Source organism: Schistocerca serialis, chromosome 5 (genome assembly GCF_023864345.2).
Source record: "Schistocerca serialis cubense isolate TAMUIC-IGC-003099 chromosome 5, iqSchSeri2.2, whole genome shotgun sequence".
NCBI lineage: Eukaryota > Metazoa > Arthropoda > Insecta > Orthoptera > Acrididae > Schistocerca > Schistocerca serialis.
In genome coordinates this window covers 493,395,264-493,411,617 of record NC_064642.1, presented here as the reverse complement: position 1 = coordinate 493,411,617, position 16,354 = coordinate 493,395,264, and the positions used below count along the sequence as shown (strand labels likewise).

The 16,354-nt window shown below is 39.3% G+C and overlaps 1 protein-coding gene across 6 annotated transcripts in view; it reads right to left on the bottom strand.

The window, feature by feature from the left end:
• The window catches only part of LOC126481672 (protein phosphatase 1 regulatory subunit 12A), a 374,220-nt gene that overhangs the window by 118,776 nt on the left and 239,090 nt on the right, over positions 1-16,354 (bottom strand). The window lies entirely within an intron of this gene.

Below are 16,354 nucleotides of genomic sequence, written 5' to 3'. Positions count from 1 at the left end.
TTGTATCCACTTAAGAGGACCACAAAGTCACAAGATTTGTTGGAAGCAGCGTATAGACATTAAGTCTCTTTTCGTTAAAACCTAACAACCTGTCAGGGTTGATAGCAGATGTTGCTCCAGCAACGGCTGGGAAACACAAAGGTTTACTTCAGCTGATTGAGCCCGCAAAGTTGGCACCATGTTGATGCTAAACTTTCATTGCGTTATCCATCAAATGGACCATGTCATGAAGGTAGTCGTCAAAACAGTGAACTAGATTAAGTTGAAAGGTCTTACCAATCACTGTCAGTTCCAAGAATTTCTTAAGTCTTTAGATTCAGAGTATGATAACATTTCATATTATACAGAAGTAAATGGCTAACCAGTGTGAAAATGTTGAAAAGAGTGTCTGATCTGAAGCAAGACATACAATCATTCTTTGAAATCAAGTCAAAAACTCCCGGAGTTCGAAGATAAAAGAATGGCTTTCCCATTTTGCATCCTCTGCCGATAAAACTAGCCACCTAAATTATGTTAATACACAACTCCAATGGAAAGATCAGCTTATTAATATCATCCATGATCTTACTTCCGCATTCCAAACAAAACTGAGTTTTGGGAACAACTTATGAACCAAAACCTTCACACATTTTCCTACAATGTCAAAGCAATCTGACATCACACAGGTGGCAGTGATTAAATGTGCTTCTTTAGGATCTGACACTAAATACTAATTCGAAAACTGATTTCACGATCTTAAGAAATATCGTCTGCTTTTTTCTGTATCTGTTTTTCATTCTCTGTAGACATGAGGTCACTACTGGGACACTGACAAAAGGATGCTACAAAATGTAATGTGATGCACAGTTAAAAGAGAAATTTAACCATGTTGGGCTGAAAGAGTTCTATAAAACATATTGGAGAAGAAGAAATATGCAGCATTTTACAAACACGCTTTTTAAAAATTATTTCATTATTTGGGAACACTTACGCGTGAAGAACTTTTTAGTCGGATGAATTACATTGAATTACAAACGCGAAAACGAATTACTGATGTTCATCAGGAAAACTGTGTATGTAGCAACAAGTTCAGTTGACATCGACACCGACTCACTCAGTTAAGTCAAACAAAGCCAGGAAGCTCACTGACACTGTACTTCATTAAACTGTATAGTAAATGTTCTTTCCTTAGGGCAAGTCTTACAGTGGGGACGGTCAGAGAGGTAGCAGCCCTAGGGTAGGGAGATGGGCGCAGAAGCAGCATAGGGTCTGACAAGAACATTGCGCAGATTGGGAGGGCAACAAAAAACTATTCCAGGTGTGGTGGGCAAGATTTCAGACAGAATGGATCTTACTTCAGGGCATGACTTTAGGAAGTCATAGCCCTGTCGAGTACCTGTTTAATACATTCCAGACCAGAATAACACCGAGTCACCAGTGGTGTGCTCCGAAGGTGTTTCGGAGGGATCAGTGGTACCAGGATTGGATGTGATGGTCCAGGAAATCTGCTTTTGAACTAGGCTTGTTGGGTAATTATGTGCAGTGAAGGCTGAAGTGAGAATGGTGGTGTATTGCTGTAAAGAGTCTGCATCTTAAAAAACACATTTGCCTCGAATGCCAAGGCTGTATGGGAGGGAACGTTTGCTATGGAAAGGATGGTAACTGTCAAAATGGAAGCACTGTTGTTTGTTGGCAAGTTTAATGTGGATAAGAGTGTGTAGCTCGCCTTTAGTGAGAACGAGATCAACACCAAGGAAACTGGCATGGGATTCAGAATAGGAACATTTAATTGGAAGAAAGTATCCAGACATGCCAGGAATTTTAACAGAGTCCATATGGCAAAGATGAAAGTAGGGAGGTGGCATCAATGGTGAAAAGCGAGGTGTGTGGTGGGAGTGGGTGGGCACAGACTTTAGAGGTCTAGGAAATGGTTGGTATCTTTGATATAGGAGGGGATCAGTACCTGCAACCTGTAGTACAAAGACTCCCCTCCTGTATCAATGATACCAACCATTTCCCGGATTGTCTTAAATCTTTGCCCGCCCAACTCCCACCTTACTTGTCACCACTGATGCCACCTCCCTCTATACCAACATCCCCATGTACATGGTCTCTCTGCTGCTGAACATTTTCTCAGTCAGCACCGACCTGATTCCAAGCATATGACATCCTTTCTACTCACCAACAACTACTTCACCTTAGTGGCAGACTCACAAACAGATCAGAGGTATGGCCATGGGAACTGGGATGGCTCTTTCCTACGCCAACCTTTCCATGGGTCACTCCGGAGGGCGCCTTCCTGGGCTCCATAAGCCTTCAGTGCCTGGTTTGGTTTAGACACATTGATGACATCTTTGCCATGTGGACTCATGGCGAGACTGACCTGTTAAAATTCCTGGAATCTCTGAATATCTTCTCCCAATGTAATTTCACATGATCCTACTCTGAATCCCAACCCACTTTCCTTGAAGTTGATCTCTTACTCTCTGAAGGCCAGCTACACACTTCCGCCCACATTAAACCTACCAACAAAGAACAGTACTTCCTACACCACCATTCTCACCTCAGCCTTCACTACGCATAATTACCCCACAAGCCTAGTTCAAAAGCAGATTTCCCAGGACTTACATCCAATCCCGGTACTGCTGATCCCTCCAAAAAAACAACTTCACAGCACATCACTGGTGACTCAGTATTATCTTGGTCTGGAATGTACAGATCAGCAACTTCGACAGGGCCATGACTTTCTAAAATCGTGCCCTGAAGTGAGATCCATTCTGTCTGAAATCTTGCCCACCACACCTAGAATAGCTATTCGTAGCCCTTCCAATCTCTGCAATATTCTTGGCAGACCCTATGATCCTTTTGCACCCATATCCCTACCCTATGGCCACTACTTTGTGACCATCCCAGCTGCAAGGCTTGCCCTATGCACCCTTGTACCGCCACCTATACCAGACCTGTAACTGGTAACACATGTACTATCAAAGGGATATCCACCTGTGAAACGACAAGTCATATACCAGCTGTTATGTGAACACTGTTTGGCCTTTTACATTGGCATGACTACCACCAAATTGTCTATTAGGATGAATGGGCATAGGCAAAGGGTGTATACTAGCAACACGCAACATCCTGCTGCAGAGCATGCTCTGCAACATGACAATCGTGACCTCGGTGCTTGTTTCACCACGCGCGGCATCTGGATTCTTTCCCCAGACACCAGTTTCTCAGAACTCTGCACCTGGGAACTAGCGCTACAACATGTCCTCCATTCACACCACCCACCTGGTCTTAATTTATGTTAAATAATTCTGTCTCAGCATTTCTTCACAGTAACTACTCTTTTCTTCACTCCATTTTAGTTTCCTGCATCTTCCATTGTCTTAAGAGGCTTTTTTCAACATCCGCCTCTGTTACGTACAATGCACTTAGCTTTGCACTCTTATCATCTAATGATGTTTAAGCAGTAATTTCTGCCATGCATATTACTCTGTCTTCCACCTTTAAGCTCCCAGTTTTTCAAATCTCGTACGATGCAGTCCCAACAATCAGTCTATCTTTCTCATACCATGTGGTATGTCCCCCCCTGACCTATGGTTCTGGGTGACTTTTCCGAAATCTACCCCTTTTCCTAGACCTCTCCCGTCCTTTCCCTTCGCCCCTCTTCCTTCCCCTTCAACCATTGCCTGATGAAGAAGCCACTGGCTCTGAAAGCTTGCCTAATTACAACCTCCTCTTATGAATGTATTCTGCTGCCACTTGGTGAGTAGACTTTTTATCTATCCAATTAAATTATTTTGTCAAAAACTGGTCGTTTTCGTTGAAAAATCTTAACTGGTAGATGCACTAAGGTAGGTATTGTGCATCTTGTGTGAACCCGCTTTAAAACTTTAAGAAGTGTCTTTCAGGTCAGAAACTATGAATATTCTGGTTCGAATTTCTCACACAGAGATTACACAAATGAAACTAGACATAAGAACACTGACCTATATCGCATTCACTCTTCCTACACCCTCTTTGTGGGTGGAGTGAGAAGAAACCTTAGGCACAATAAAAAATACCCTTTGCCACTTACTTCATAGTGATTTATGGAAGACAAATGTAAATGTAGTTGGGTGAAACAAGTGAGAGGAAAAGGAAGCTCTGAGGCAATGACTACAGTCTGAAAAAGTACTTTTTAGGAAGGTGGTTGGTATGTGTGACTGAGGTCGAAGTAGAGGATAGCGGGGAGTAGAGGGTGTATGTGCATCAGTATCTGTCAGAAAGCAGTGGCACCATTTACACTTACTAGGGGACCTTCTGGTCTCAGAAATTAAGTTCGGGATGGGACTTCGCAGGTTAGTAGTACACCTGAAGGGTGCACAATCACACAAGTTTTAAAGTGCACTATACAGAAAATTCTGAAGAAAGGCCTCTAAAGTTATAAGTGTAGTTCATACGCATCTCATATACAGTAAGAAGTAGTATTCCAGCATACAGATGAAGTAGTTCAGTCAGTAACATGCTAGAATGTCATAGGCCAACATGAGTTTGATCTGCCTGCCGGTTCTATTTCATTTTGTTTACCTAATTGTTTTAAAAATAACAACAACTTTTAAATAAAGTTATTGACCTAAAGTATTATCAATTATATCATAAATAACTATTTTATTTACTGAAAGACTGTCACAGCTAGTTAAAATGTGAATTACACTCATCAATGTTTTCTTTTTAAAAAGTGGAATAACTTCAAAAGCATTTTTAATGGAGGTAAATTAAAGCATTAATTACTGTCATTACAATGTTATTACAAAATTGGGTGATGATTTAAGCTTTGGAAAAATTATAAATGTTTGTTGCAAATTTGAGGAACTGGTGTCTTCTTGGAAAAGCAGAATATAGCTAATGCATTATTGTATATACGACCAGGCAGAGGGTCGGGAAACAATGGAAAGTGAGAGATCATCCACATGAGTGCTAAAATCAGTCAAATCTACAAGGCCATAAATTCAACTAAATACCTAGGAATTACAGTTATTAACAATTTAAATTGGAAAGAATACACAGAAAATGTTTGTGGGGAAGGCAAACCAGAGACTGCGTTTTATTGGCAGAACACTTAGAAAATATAACAGATCTACTAAAAAGACTGCCTACACTACACTTGTCCGTGTACTGCTACCTGGGATCCTTACTAGATAGGATTAACAGAGTACGCCAAGAAAGTTCAAAGAAGAGCAGCACATTTTATGCGATTGCGAAGTAAGGGGGAAAATGTCATTGACTTGATAAGCAATTTAGGATGACACCATTAAAACAATGGCATTTTTCACTGCGACAGAATCTTCTCACAAATTTTCCGTCAACAACTTTCTGATCTGAATGTGAAAATATTTTATTGATGCTAACCTACATAGGCAGAAATGACCATCATAATAAAAATAAGGGGAATCAGAGCTCGCACGGAAAGACACATGTGTTTGTGTTTTCTGCATGCTGTTTGAGAATGGAATAATAGAAGATTATTGTGAAGGTGAGTCGATGAACCCTGTGCCAACCACTTAGGTGTGATTTGCAGAGTATCGATGTAATGTAGATGTAGATGTGGATGTAGATGTAGGCCCGCACGGATCTAGTCGGGCGATGGGCCTTACCTGCTACAGTGCCAGTTCATCCCCGACTTTCACAGAGATTGCTGTGAAATATAATCGGAATTTTTACAAAATTGTGAATTAAAAATGCGTGCCAATGAAGACATCGTGAAAGTATCTGAAGCTGCACGTCAATTATACAGAGAAGTGTCGAAGGTGATGTTACAAGATGCAGTTGTTTATTACGACAGCGAGCGTGCTGCAAATAATTTGATTGCATCAGAATTGATACTGAATTCTATCAAAGATTTTGTTATCAATATTGGCGAGGCAGGTATTTAAAAATTTATTTTTCTCTCTATTTTTACAATTTTGAATTTTTTTCTTTCCAGGATGTTAGTATCAGTCAGTGTATAACAGGATTCTAGCTGTCAAAGGAAGTGAAATTATTTTCGTCAAAAGACCTGGATTGAATAAAGTGATGCATGCTCTCGCTCTGCCTGGAAACATCCTACCTGAAGTATGAGTTTGTTCACAAGAGAGAACCAGTAACACTGGTCCCCGAGTTTAAAAAACAGTTAAAGAATATGAGTAAAATCATAACAACTTTGTAACATCTTCAAAATCTGGCATACTAGTGACGGAACTGTATACCGACTTTCTCAACCAGTGTTTGGAGTCTTATATGGGTGAAAAAAGGTTTCTGTTAATTACTGACTCTTAGGGTGGACAAGCAAAGCCTCAATTATTCAACAAAATCTTTCAGGGTGATGAGAAATCATGAACTTATAAAATTAAAGTGATTCCTCTGAAATCTATTCCACTTGTTCAACCATGTAATGTTTATTTTTACAGACAAGTAAAAACTCTGATGTAGGGTATACAAGATTGCACTTATCTTACTGAAAATAATAGGCAAATTCTCGTGAAGACTATATACAAATGCGATCAATAATCCATCAGCTGCGATCACCAATTTTTAAGGAAATGATCCGATGTGCCTGGTATGCTTCCAGGCTTTCTAATGAAAGATTTCAGAAATATTGATGAAGTACATTTTTCAACATATCAAAAAAAGTGGGTCCTGTAAACAATCGTCCTTCATAAATTATGCAAGATGTCCAATTTTTTGTTTGTTTTCAATGTTTTGATGACAGTTATCATTCTGGTGGTTAAAAATAAAATATAATACTGAAAACTGTGCACGATACTGTAAAAGTATTTATAATTGAAACTCCACCTAGAATTTTGCGACTGTGGTAATTAATTTACCTCCATTAAATATGCATTTGAAATTATTCAACTTTTAAAAAGAAAATATTGATGAGTGTAATTCACATTTTAAGTAACTGTGACAGCCATTTCATAAACAAAATGAAATTATTGATGATTTAATTGATAATACTTTAGGTCACTAACTTTTAAATAAAATTGTTATAATTTAAAAAAAAAAATAAGAAAACAAAATAAAATAAAATCAAGCCTGCCCGTAGGATTGAACCAAATTGATCACATTAAATTCTGGCACGCTACTGACTGAGCTACTTACCCTGTATGCCAAAATACTACCTATGACCAGATATGAGGTGCCTATGAACTATGCTTAAAACTTTAGAGCCCTTTTCTTTCCAGATTTTTCCAGATAGTGCACTTTAAGAATACTAGAAGTGGACATCCTTGAGGTATACTGGTAACTTGTGAAGTCTCATCTTGAACTGAATTTCCGAGATCTTAAGGTCCCCTTGTTAGAGCAGAGACAAGCAAGGGAGAAACTTTTCTTTTTTTGGGGGTGAGGGAGTGGGGGGTGGTGATTAACACGAGGAAGCTAATAACAACATGTGGAGGGCAGAATGAAGTCTCTTATGGGTTGGGAGATGGGAGAATAGAGTACCTAAGTGAAGTGCTGCAGTCCTGTTTGCCTCCAGGAGACCTAGTACATTTCTGTCACGGGGGGACTGTAGGACGAAGGTTTACGAGAAAGTAAGTTGGTTGGTTGGGGACCAAACAGCAAGGTCCCATAATCTAAGTTGCCAACAGCCAAGGAAGGAACTACAGAAACAGCACAGTCGCATCAAGGGGAAGGGAAAACAGGCAAACAAAGAGGTAAAAAGAATGTCGAGGCAGCAGGAAGGGTAAAGAACAGGATGCGTGGAGGACGGTGACAGTGGGAGCTGGGGTACCCCAGAAACGCTACACACACTTACCACAATGCAGTAAATAATCTACTGATGTTCATTTCATGCTAAATTGACGTTACTAAAATTGGTCCGAAGTGCCTACCATGAGAAGATGTACATATATTCCTAGGACTACAATTCTACCGCCAACACAATTTCCAGTTTAAAAAGAAGTGAAACTGACATCAATCAAAATCCTGTTGGAGGATTGTGCTCTTATCGTCCTCTGGTGTTTGAACTGACTTACCAGTCAAAGATACTTAGCCAGGGTGCATATGCAGACAAGTTAAAAAAAAAAAACACCAGATTTTTCCCAGATTTCCCAGTTAAAAACACACTTTCTCCAGGGTGAAAATGCACTTTACCCGTGTTAAGTGACAGTATACTTTCCGTCCTAACTGCAAAACTTCTCAATCCTTTGAATGGTTATGGTTTTATACACCAGTGTGGAACTTTCCGGTACTTGAGAAAACTAACCTCTGAGAGGGGGGGGGGGGGGGGGGGGGCTTTTGGAAAGATCTTTGGTGTGCAGTAACATGTATGCTGCATATTTTCGTATTATGAAAGTTTAAATTAGAATTCCACTAACCACCGCATGTTACTTTCCAAAGCATCGAAATCGAAATTGTGATGCTGTCACGTGATCTCGCCAGCGGATATTCAGAGCATAGGATACATGATGTCAGCCAATAGCAGCATCACTGTTGAGTAGCGCAAACACACGAACAGGAAAGCAAAGCAAAGCTTTCACACATAATATTTGAATCGAAGATTAATAAGCTGCAAGAGAAACTAAGCTTTCACATATGATGATCTTTTTTGTGCATGTTACACTTTATGATACATCAGACATATGTGCCAGTAGAATTTTTAGTAACAACATAAATGTCTGAACTGGGCTCGAAATTCTTCTAAATGAATCGTCATCAAAGAGTTGATTTTTAAAATGAGATCAAAGAGTTTATTTTTAAAATGAGAGTCAAATGCTCTGTGATTCAAGAAATTCGTCATACATTCTCACACATAGTTCACCTTGTGTAAAATGAAATTTACTTTGAACGTAACACTTTTGAAACCCCCATCTGCAATGATTCCCTGCGACCTTTTGGATACAGGTTTGTTCCAGCAGTTTCCAGAGTGTGCCAGGTAACAGGTGTCACTGCACTTGCGCAGCTGCAGTGAAGTAAGAAGCCCATATGTTCCTACGTGTAAAACATCAGGATTTCGTGAACCATACTAAAATGCATAATTCAGCTGAAAGTGCACATTCGTATGGCCAGATTCCCAATGAAGTAGGCCTCAATCTGATATTAAGCTTTTCAGTGTGGTTTTGGGGATGTAAATTTTCTTGAAGTACCAGTACTGTATTATCTCATGTTTGGTTCTTTATTATGGCATAGCACCATACATGCTAGTACATGAAAATGTGCACTTGAAATGCAATGAACAGTTAAAACTACCCAATTGTGTGGAATTAAACACTTCGTTTCAAATAAATTGACTCTCTCAGTGGTAAAGATTAATAGAAGCCACATTTCTTTAGCAAACCTACAAAAAATAACTTCATTGTTCTGCAAGGTGATTAATGCTAATAACTCATTTTAGCCTTTCGTAATTATATGAATGGCCACAGAAATCCATTCTGTTTTTATTTGACCTGGGAGCAATAAACGAAGAGGGAACAGCAAAATCTCTAAACGTAAACAAGCGTCACATGGAGACTACTCCACCTCCTCACTATAACTCACGACTACTCTACGCACCAGCACCAGTTTTACGATATTTCCGAACCAGGGCAGTAATAGATAGTGCTCCCCATTCACATTTGTTCAAATTTTGAAATTTTGCCACTACATATCTATCTTCCAGACAGTAGTTTGCAAACCATTCTCTTCGCAATGCTGCCTCCTTCGAATAATTATTGCTGTTGATGTTAATAATTATTACTGTTATGTTAATAATTACTGGTGTTAATGAAAAAACACCACCACCAACTAAAACTGCATCTTCTAGCAAGCTGAGTGTTATTGATTGTAATTCATGCAATGTGATTTGTAATTTCAGTTCTGGCAACAGTGGTTCATGCATTACAGTAGCTTTTCGTCGTGTTGTTGTTGTGGTCTTCAGTCCCGAGACTGGTTTGATGCAGCTCTCCATGCTACTCTATCCTGTCCAAGCTGCTTCATCTCCCAGTACCTACTGCAACCTACATCCTTCTGAATCTGTTTGGTGTATTCATCTCTTGGTCTCCCTCTACGATTTTTACCCTCCACGCTGCCCTCCAATACTAAATTGGTGACTCCTTGATGCCTCAGAACATGTCCTACCTATCGATCCCTTCTTCTAGTCAAGTTGTGCCACAAACTTCTCTTCTCCCCAATCCTATTCAACACCTCCTCATTAGTTATGTGATCTACCCATCTAATCTTCAGCATTCATCTGTAGCACCACATTTCGAAAGCTTGTATTCTCTTCTTGTCCAAACTATTTATCGTCCATGTTTCACTTCCATACATGGCTACACTCCATACAAATACTTTCAGAAATGACTTCCTGACATTTAAATCAATACTCGATGTTAACAAATTTCTCTTCTTCAGAAATGCTTTCCTTGCCATTGCCAGTCTACATTTTACATCCTCTCTACTTCGACTGTCATCAGTTATTTTGCTGCCCAAATAGCAAAACTCCTTTACTACTTTAAGTGTCTCATTTTCTAATCTTATTCCCTCAGCATCAACCGACTTAATCCGACTACATTCCATTATCCTAGTTTTGCTTTTGTTTATGTTCATCTTATACCCTCCTTTCAAGACACTGTCCATGCCATTCAACTGCTCTTCCAAGTCCTTTGCTGTCTCTGACAGAATTACAATGTCATCGGCGAACCTCAAAGTTTTTATTTCTTCTCCATGGATTTTAATACCTACTCCGAATCTTTCTTTTGATTCCTTTACTGCTTGCTCAATATACAGATTGAATAACATTGGGGAGAGGCTACAACCCTGTCTCACTCCCTTCCCAACCACTGCTTCCCTTTCATGCCCCTCAACTCTTATAACTGCCATTTGGTTTCCTCATCGCATAATTAACTCTATTTAGAAGAAACGTGAACAGTTATTTTGACATTCTAAGATAATTAAAAGAACTTCTTGGATCTTCCATTATAAATTATTTCAGCAAGGTTGCTGAGTAACTGAGCTGACATCTTTTATTCATCCAGTCACGAATAGAGACATGTTTATCATTTTTTCCTTGAGCAGCAATTCCATGCAACAAACTTTAACTTTCATTTCAGACACGACTCAGGAACCCACAAAATGATGAAATTGTAATGTATACTTGTTTCGCCAGTCCTAAAATCATATATGAAACCATTTGCATGGAACTCATTTCACACAAGGAGGGGCGCAACCCAATATCATTGTGCAAACTATGCCTAACGCTTTTCAAACCACCACCTGCAATATTTTCCCCTGACCTGTTAGAATTAGATTCGTTTCAGCAAACCATTTGCATGGAACTCATTTCACACAAGGAGGGGCGCAACCCAATATCATTGTGCAAACTATGCCTAACGCTTTTCAAACCACCACCTGCAATATTTTCCCCTGACCTGTTAGAATTAGATTCGTTTCAGCAGTTGGCACAGACCACCACAGGCGTCACTGCACTTGCGCAGCTACGATGACGTAGGAAGCTCGTATGTATATACATTAAAAGATCTTACATTATGTCCTAAAAGAAACAAGACATCAGAGGATACTCCAAGAGCATCGTAATTTCATGAACCATACTGAAAAGCATTATTCGGCTTATAGTGCACATTCGCATGTCCAGATTCCCAATGAAGTACGTCTCAACCCGATATTAAGCTTTTCAGTGCGGTTTTTGGGATGTAAATTTTCTTGGAGTACCAGTACTGTATTATCTCATGTCTGGTTCCTTATTATGGCATAATGCCATATGTGCTAGAAGATGAAAACATGCACTTGAAATGCAGTGAACAGTTGAAACTACCCAATAGTGTGGAATTAAACTCTTCGTTTCAAATAAATTGACTGTCTCAGCAGAAAAGATTAATAGAAGCCAAATTTCTTTAGCAAACTGACAAAAATAACTTCATTGTTCTGCCAAGGCGATTAATGCTTGACTGTCAGAAAGGTGGAAATAAAATAAGATCTGAAACTACCAACATGTTAGCCCTTCATAATTATGTGAATGTATTTTAATTCACTTGATAAGCTCTCGGCCATAGAAATCCGTTTTGTTTTCATTTGACGTGAGAGAAATAACCGAAATGAAACAGCAAAGTCACTAAACATAAACACGGGTCACATGGAGACTACCCACCTCGCTACTACAAGTCAGATTGCTCTGTGCACCTGCCCTGGATCTACGATGATTCCGAACCATCCCCCCACCCCCCAAGCATTTGGGATAGTAGAACACCAAAAACTAAAAAAACCTGCCTTTTCACAAAATTTTCATTTTGTAGTGCACATCTTTCTGAACAGCCTGATACATAAAGCATATATGAAATGTAAGACATGTTATTTGGTCTTAAGTGTGCCAAAGTGCGGCGGCACGCCTCTTCACACAGCATTCTTCTATCACGTGTCACTGCATTTCACTCTTGGAATTCAAACATGTATATTTTGTAATGGATGCCATCAAATTATATTCAGGACAGTGGAAATTAAAATGTCCTGTGGTGCCTCTACTGCTCCCAGTTGGCCAGTTTGACATCCTGCCCCTCTTAAAAAACTCGCAATTAATACTTGATGGGATTATTTGTAACCGGGAGATCAAGAACTCTTCAGAAAATTTGCACTCATTATTGCCTATTGGCTAATAACTTGCTGTTTCGTGTGACATAAAAGCAAATATAAGGTACATAAAACCGCGAAGACAAGAGACAAGCAAGACAGTACAAATTTCTTCAATCCTTACATCCTAGCATCTTTTCTCTCTAATCTTGCTACAGCTTTACATGATGTGCTTTCCTTCTTGAGAAACAATCTATTACCTCATCAAAGTTCGTCAAATGTTTTGCTACATGAAAAATCAAAATGTCGTTGTCTAATATTGAAAATGCTGTTATTACAAATAGTACCCACGACTAATGTGATTTCTCAATCTGACTACGTCTCTTTTGTCACTGTCTGCTAGATGAAACGAAATAGGCCTCTCTAATATTGCAGCAATTTTAACAAACACCGAATAAATGAGACTGTTTTGGCACAAACGGTCATTTTTATAGCACGACAGAACCTAATTCACGAATTACCAATATCAAATGCCTATTAGGCCTACTAAAGCCAAAAAGCTTTATGTTAGGGATAGTTTCACATTTCATTCACACACTCCAGCTTCTCAAACATGAAATCAACTCCCAGAATAGAACTTAAGCAGCTGCTAGCTGGGGACTGTACAACTGGCCGTTACTAGAGTAGCAATCTGGCCAAAACTTTCCTGTCTAAAGTTCAATTTCTTGGAGACATCACAAAGATAATACATGATCGTTCTTATTTGTTATTCCTGTCTGTAGTTTATTTCCACTCTGGTAGTCTGAATCCATGGATTTCGCTAGTAATTATAAGCTGATCGGTCATTCGCTAACCCAGTCAACACATAACACACAGTGATTGGCATTCACCCATTTGACTTTATTCCACTCATGTAATACAGCCTCGTCCCCTACTGTCTGGGAAAGTTTGTTTCTAAATGCGACATTCCTCTGGCAGAGACATCACGTACACTATGCACCCATTCAAAAATCAACTTATGGTTCACTCATAAAGCAATAAGGGAATAAATCAACAGGGATACGTTTCAAAATCATATGAATAATTGCTAGACCAACGTGCACTGGATGTTAGGCGCTCTGAGAAACAAGATTTTTTTCCTCAAGAACACGAATTTGGTGGCCCCATCCCCTCACGAAATCGCCGCCCGAGGCAGACATGACGGATCCCGCTTCCCCCCTCGGGCACTAGATCCGGGCCTGTTGCGCATGTGTGAATCTGGCACCTTGGGCACGCCCGTAAAATTTTTCCGGATAGCATCTGGCTGCTTGCTGCTACTGCTTATACAGCTAACAGCTACACTTCTGTAGCCAGAAGTGGGAGAAGGTACTACCCATATGCGACTCAACTGCGCACGAGCCCACTAATGAATTTAATGTAAACAGTTGAGAAGTCACTCTCATATGAAGCAATTTGTTGTTATAAGGCATTGCATAGCCTTCCTAAAGCCTTTGACATGTTTTGCTGTTCGCAGATGCTTGTATGAGCACTGTGTTTTGTCGTGTGTCACGCGTTTCCTTTGCAACTGAATTTTACGTTCTTTTTTCTCTCGTTCATGTTTTATTGCTGCAGTAGTGGGATACAGTAATATCTTTTGTTAAAGTATCAGTTCTTATGAGATAAAATTACAAAAATTCATCGTATTTACTCGAATGTAAGCCGCACATTTTTTCCGGTTTTTGTAATCCAAAAAACCGCCTGCGGCTTAGAACCGATTGCAAAGTAAGCGGAAGTTCTGAAAAACGTTGGTAGGTGCCGCCACAACTAATTTCTGCCGTCGAATATATGTAGCGCTACACAGGCACGCTTAGCAGGAACAAAAACAAATAGATCAATACTGGTGCCGAAACCTCCGAGTCAGTGAAGAGAGAGGAAAAAAAAAAAAAAAAAAAAAAAAAAAAAAAAAAAAAAAAAAAAAAAAAAAAAAAAAAAGAAGAAGAAGAAGAAGAAGAAGAAGAAGAAGAAGAAGAAGAGTTTTTTTTCTCCACCCCGAGTTTCGACCACTGCATTTTCATACATTATCCAACGAAGTAAATACAAATTCTGTATTGTTCATCTTCAAATGTAGCAGCATTTCAATGTACTACGAAAATCCGACTGGCAAGACTGTTTGGGATGTTTGTCAATATGGCCAACTCTACGTTCTGAATTTTTTCCTACCTGTGAGAAGAGATGGTTGCTAATAGGAAGTTTTATGAATTGTGAATCCCATGCAGTATTCTCTTCACCAAAAGAATAATACGAATATAAACATTTTGCCATGTATTCTTTCATGTTTGCTGCTATCTCATTTAAATACTGTCTGCCTAATAAACTACGAAGCTTGAGTGAGACAACAGCAAACGCAGAAGAATATACATATCATGTCATTTTTATATTCGTATTATTCTTATGCTGAATAGTGATACAGTCAGAAATGAAGCACGCAATTGACTAGATTTTTAAATCTGAGATGACTAATTTCTGTGCAGAATGTAATGTACTAAAGAGGCGTCTGCAAAGATTTTCAAACGGAGAAAATTTTTCACTAAACTCTCGTTCAGAACATCATCTATCATACGCAGTCTATTATTTGGTTCTTGTTGACCATTATCAAAGAAAGCAGCAGTGTAAGTAACAACAAATAGCAGTCTCTTGCCATTGTTTCGCTAATGAGATGATTCCTCTCTTTTTTTTTTATTGTAAGCGGCGATAGTGTGCACAAAAGCAAGCCATGCCACGAGCGGCGACAGGCCATAAACACTCATTATCAGAATGTGACTAACAATGCATGACACAGTACAGTAATGCATTTTTAGCTTAGAGTGACGTAAACACCTATAACAAAGAGAACGGCACTTATCAGATCAAAGAAAAATAAGCAATCAATTCAAACCAGACAAAGCACGTGAAAAAGGAAGGGTACCCGTATAAATAAGGACAGAGCGCCTGATGCATAGCAATGGCTACCTGATAAAGCTTAACTGCTAAGCTTACGAACCAAACCAAACTACTGTAGCTGTGTCTTCATTCATTCGACCTAAATCGTGTCTCTTATTACAATGGACCAACTTTTTTCGATTTGGAGGTGCAGCCCAAGACTTTTCTCTACCCTTGAATTTTGAGTCTCAAATTTCAGGTGCGACTTAGATTCAGGAAATTTTTTTCCCTTGATTTCAAGTCTCATTTTTCAGGTGCGGCTTAGATTTGAGTAAATACGGTAACTGAAAACTAAAACAAAAAAAAATTCCAGGGTTTTTCCCGGGTATCCCAGTTGTCCCCCTGTCTCCAACATACCCGTCACTCTGCCACTTTCCTGAATTTAATACCCATTAACAATCACCACATTCTTAATTATAAAATCATTATTTACTAATTTATTTATTCCCCCTTTGTTTTTAAGGATTTCTTCTTTCCTCTTGTTTCACAGTTGCCCACTTTCCTTTTATTTCTCACTTCTATTTTTCTTCCCCCTTTCATATATCGCCCTCGTTAATCTTTTATTTCTGACAATGTATCTTCCATTATACGTGAATTACAAATGCACTACCAGAGAACCACTTTTTCTGAAACCCTCAGCTTTATTTTTGCTGCCTCCTCTTCATCCTTGTCTTTCTGAGCCTGAGAGATACCAATAACTACTACACCCCCCCCCCCCCCCCCCACACACACACACACACACACACACACACACATTTCCAGCCCTAATGTCTCAAATCAATTCCTCTTTCTCTCTGAACAATGAATGTACCTCTTTTGTAAGTTAGGATTAGTACTGTTGATTAGTGTTGCTATTGGCAGCACCAGGAACTTCATATTTTGAATGCCCTACTGCCAA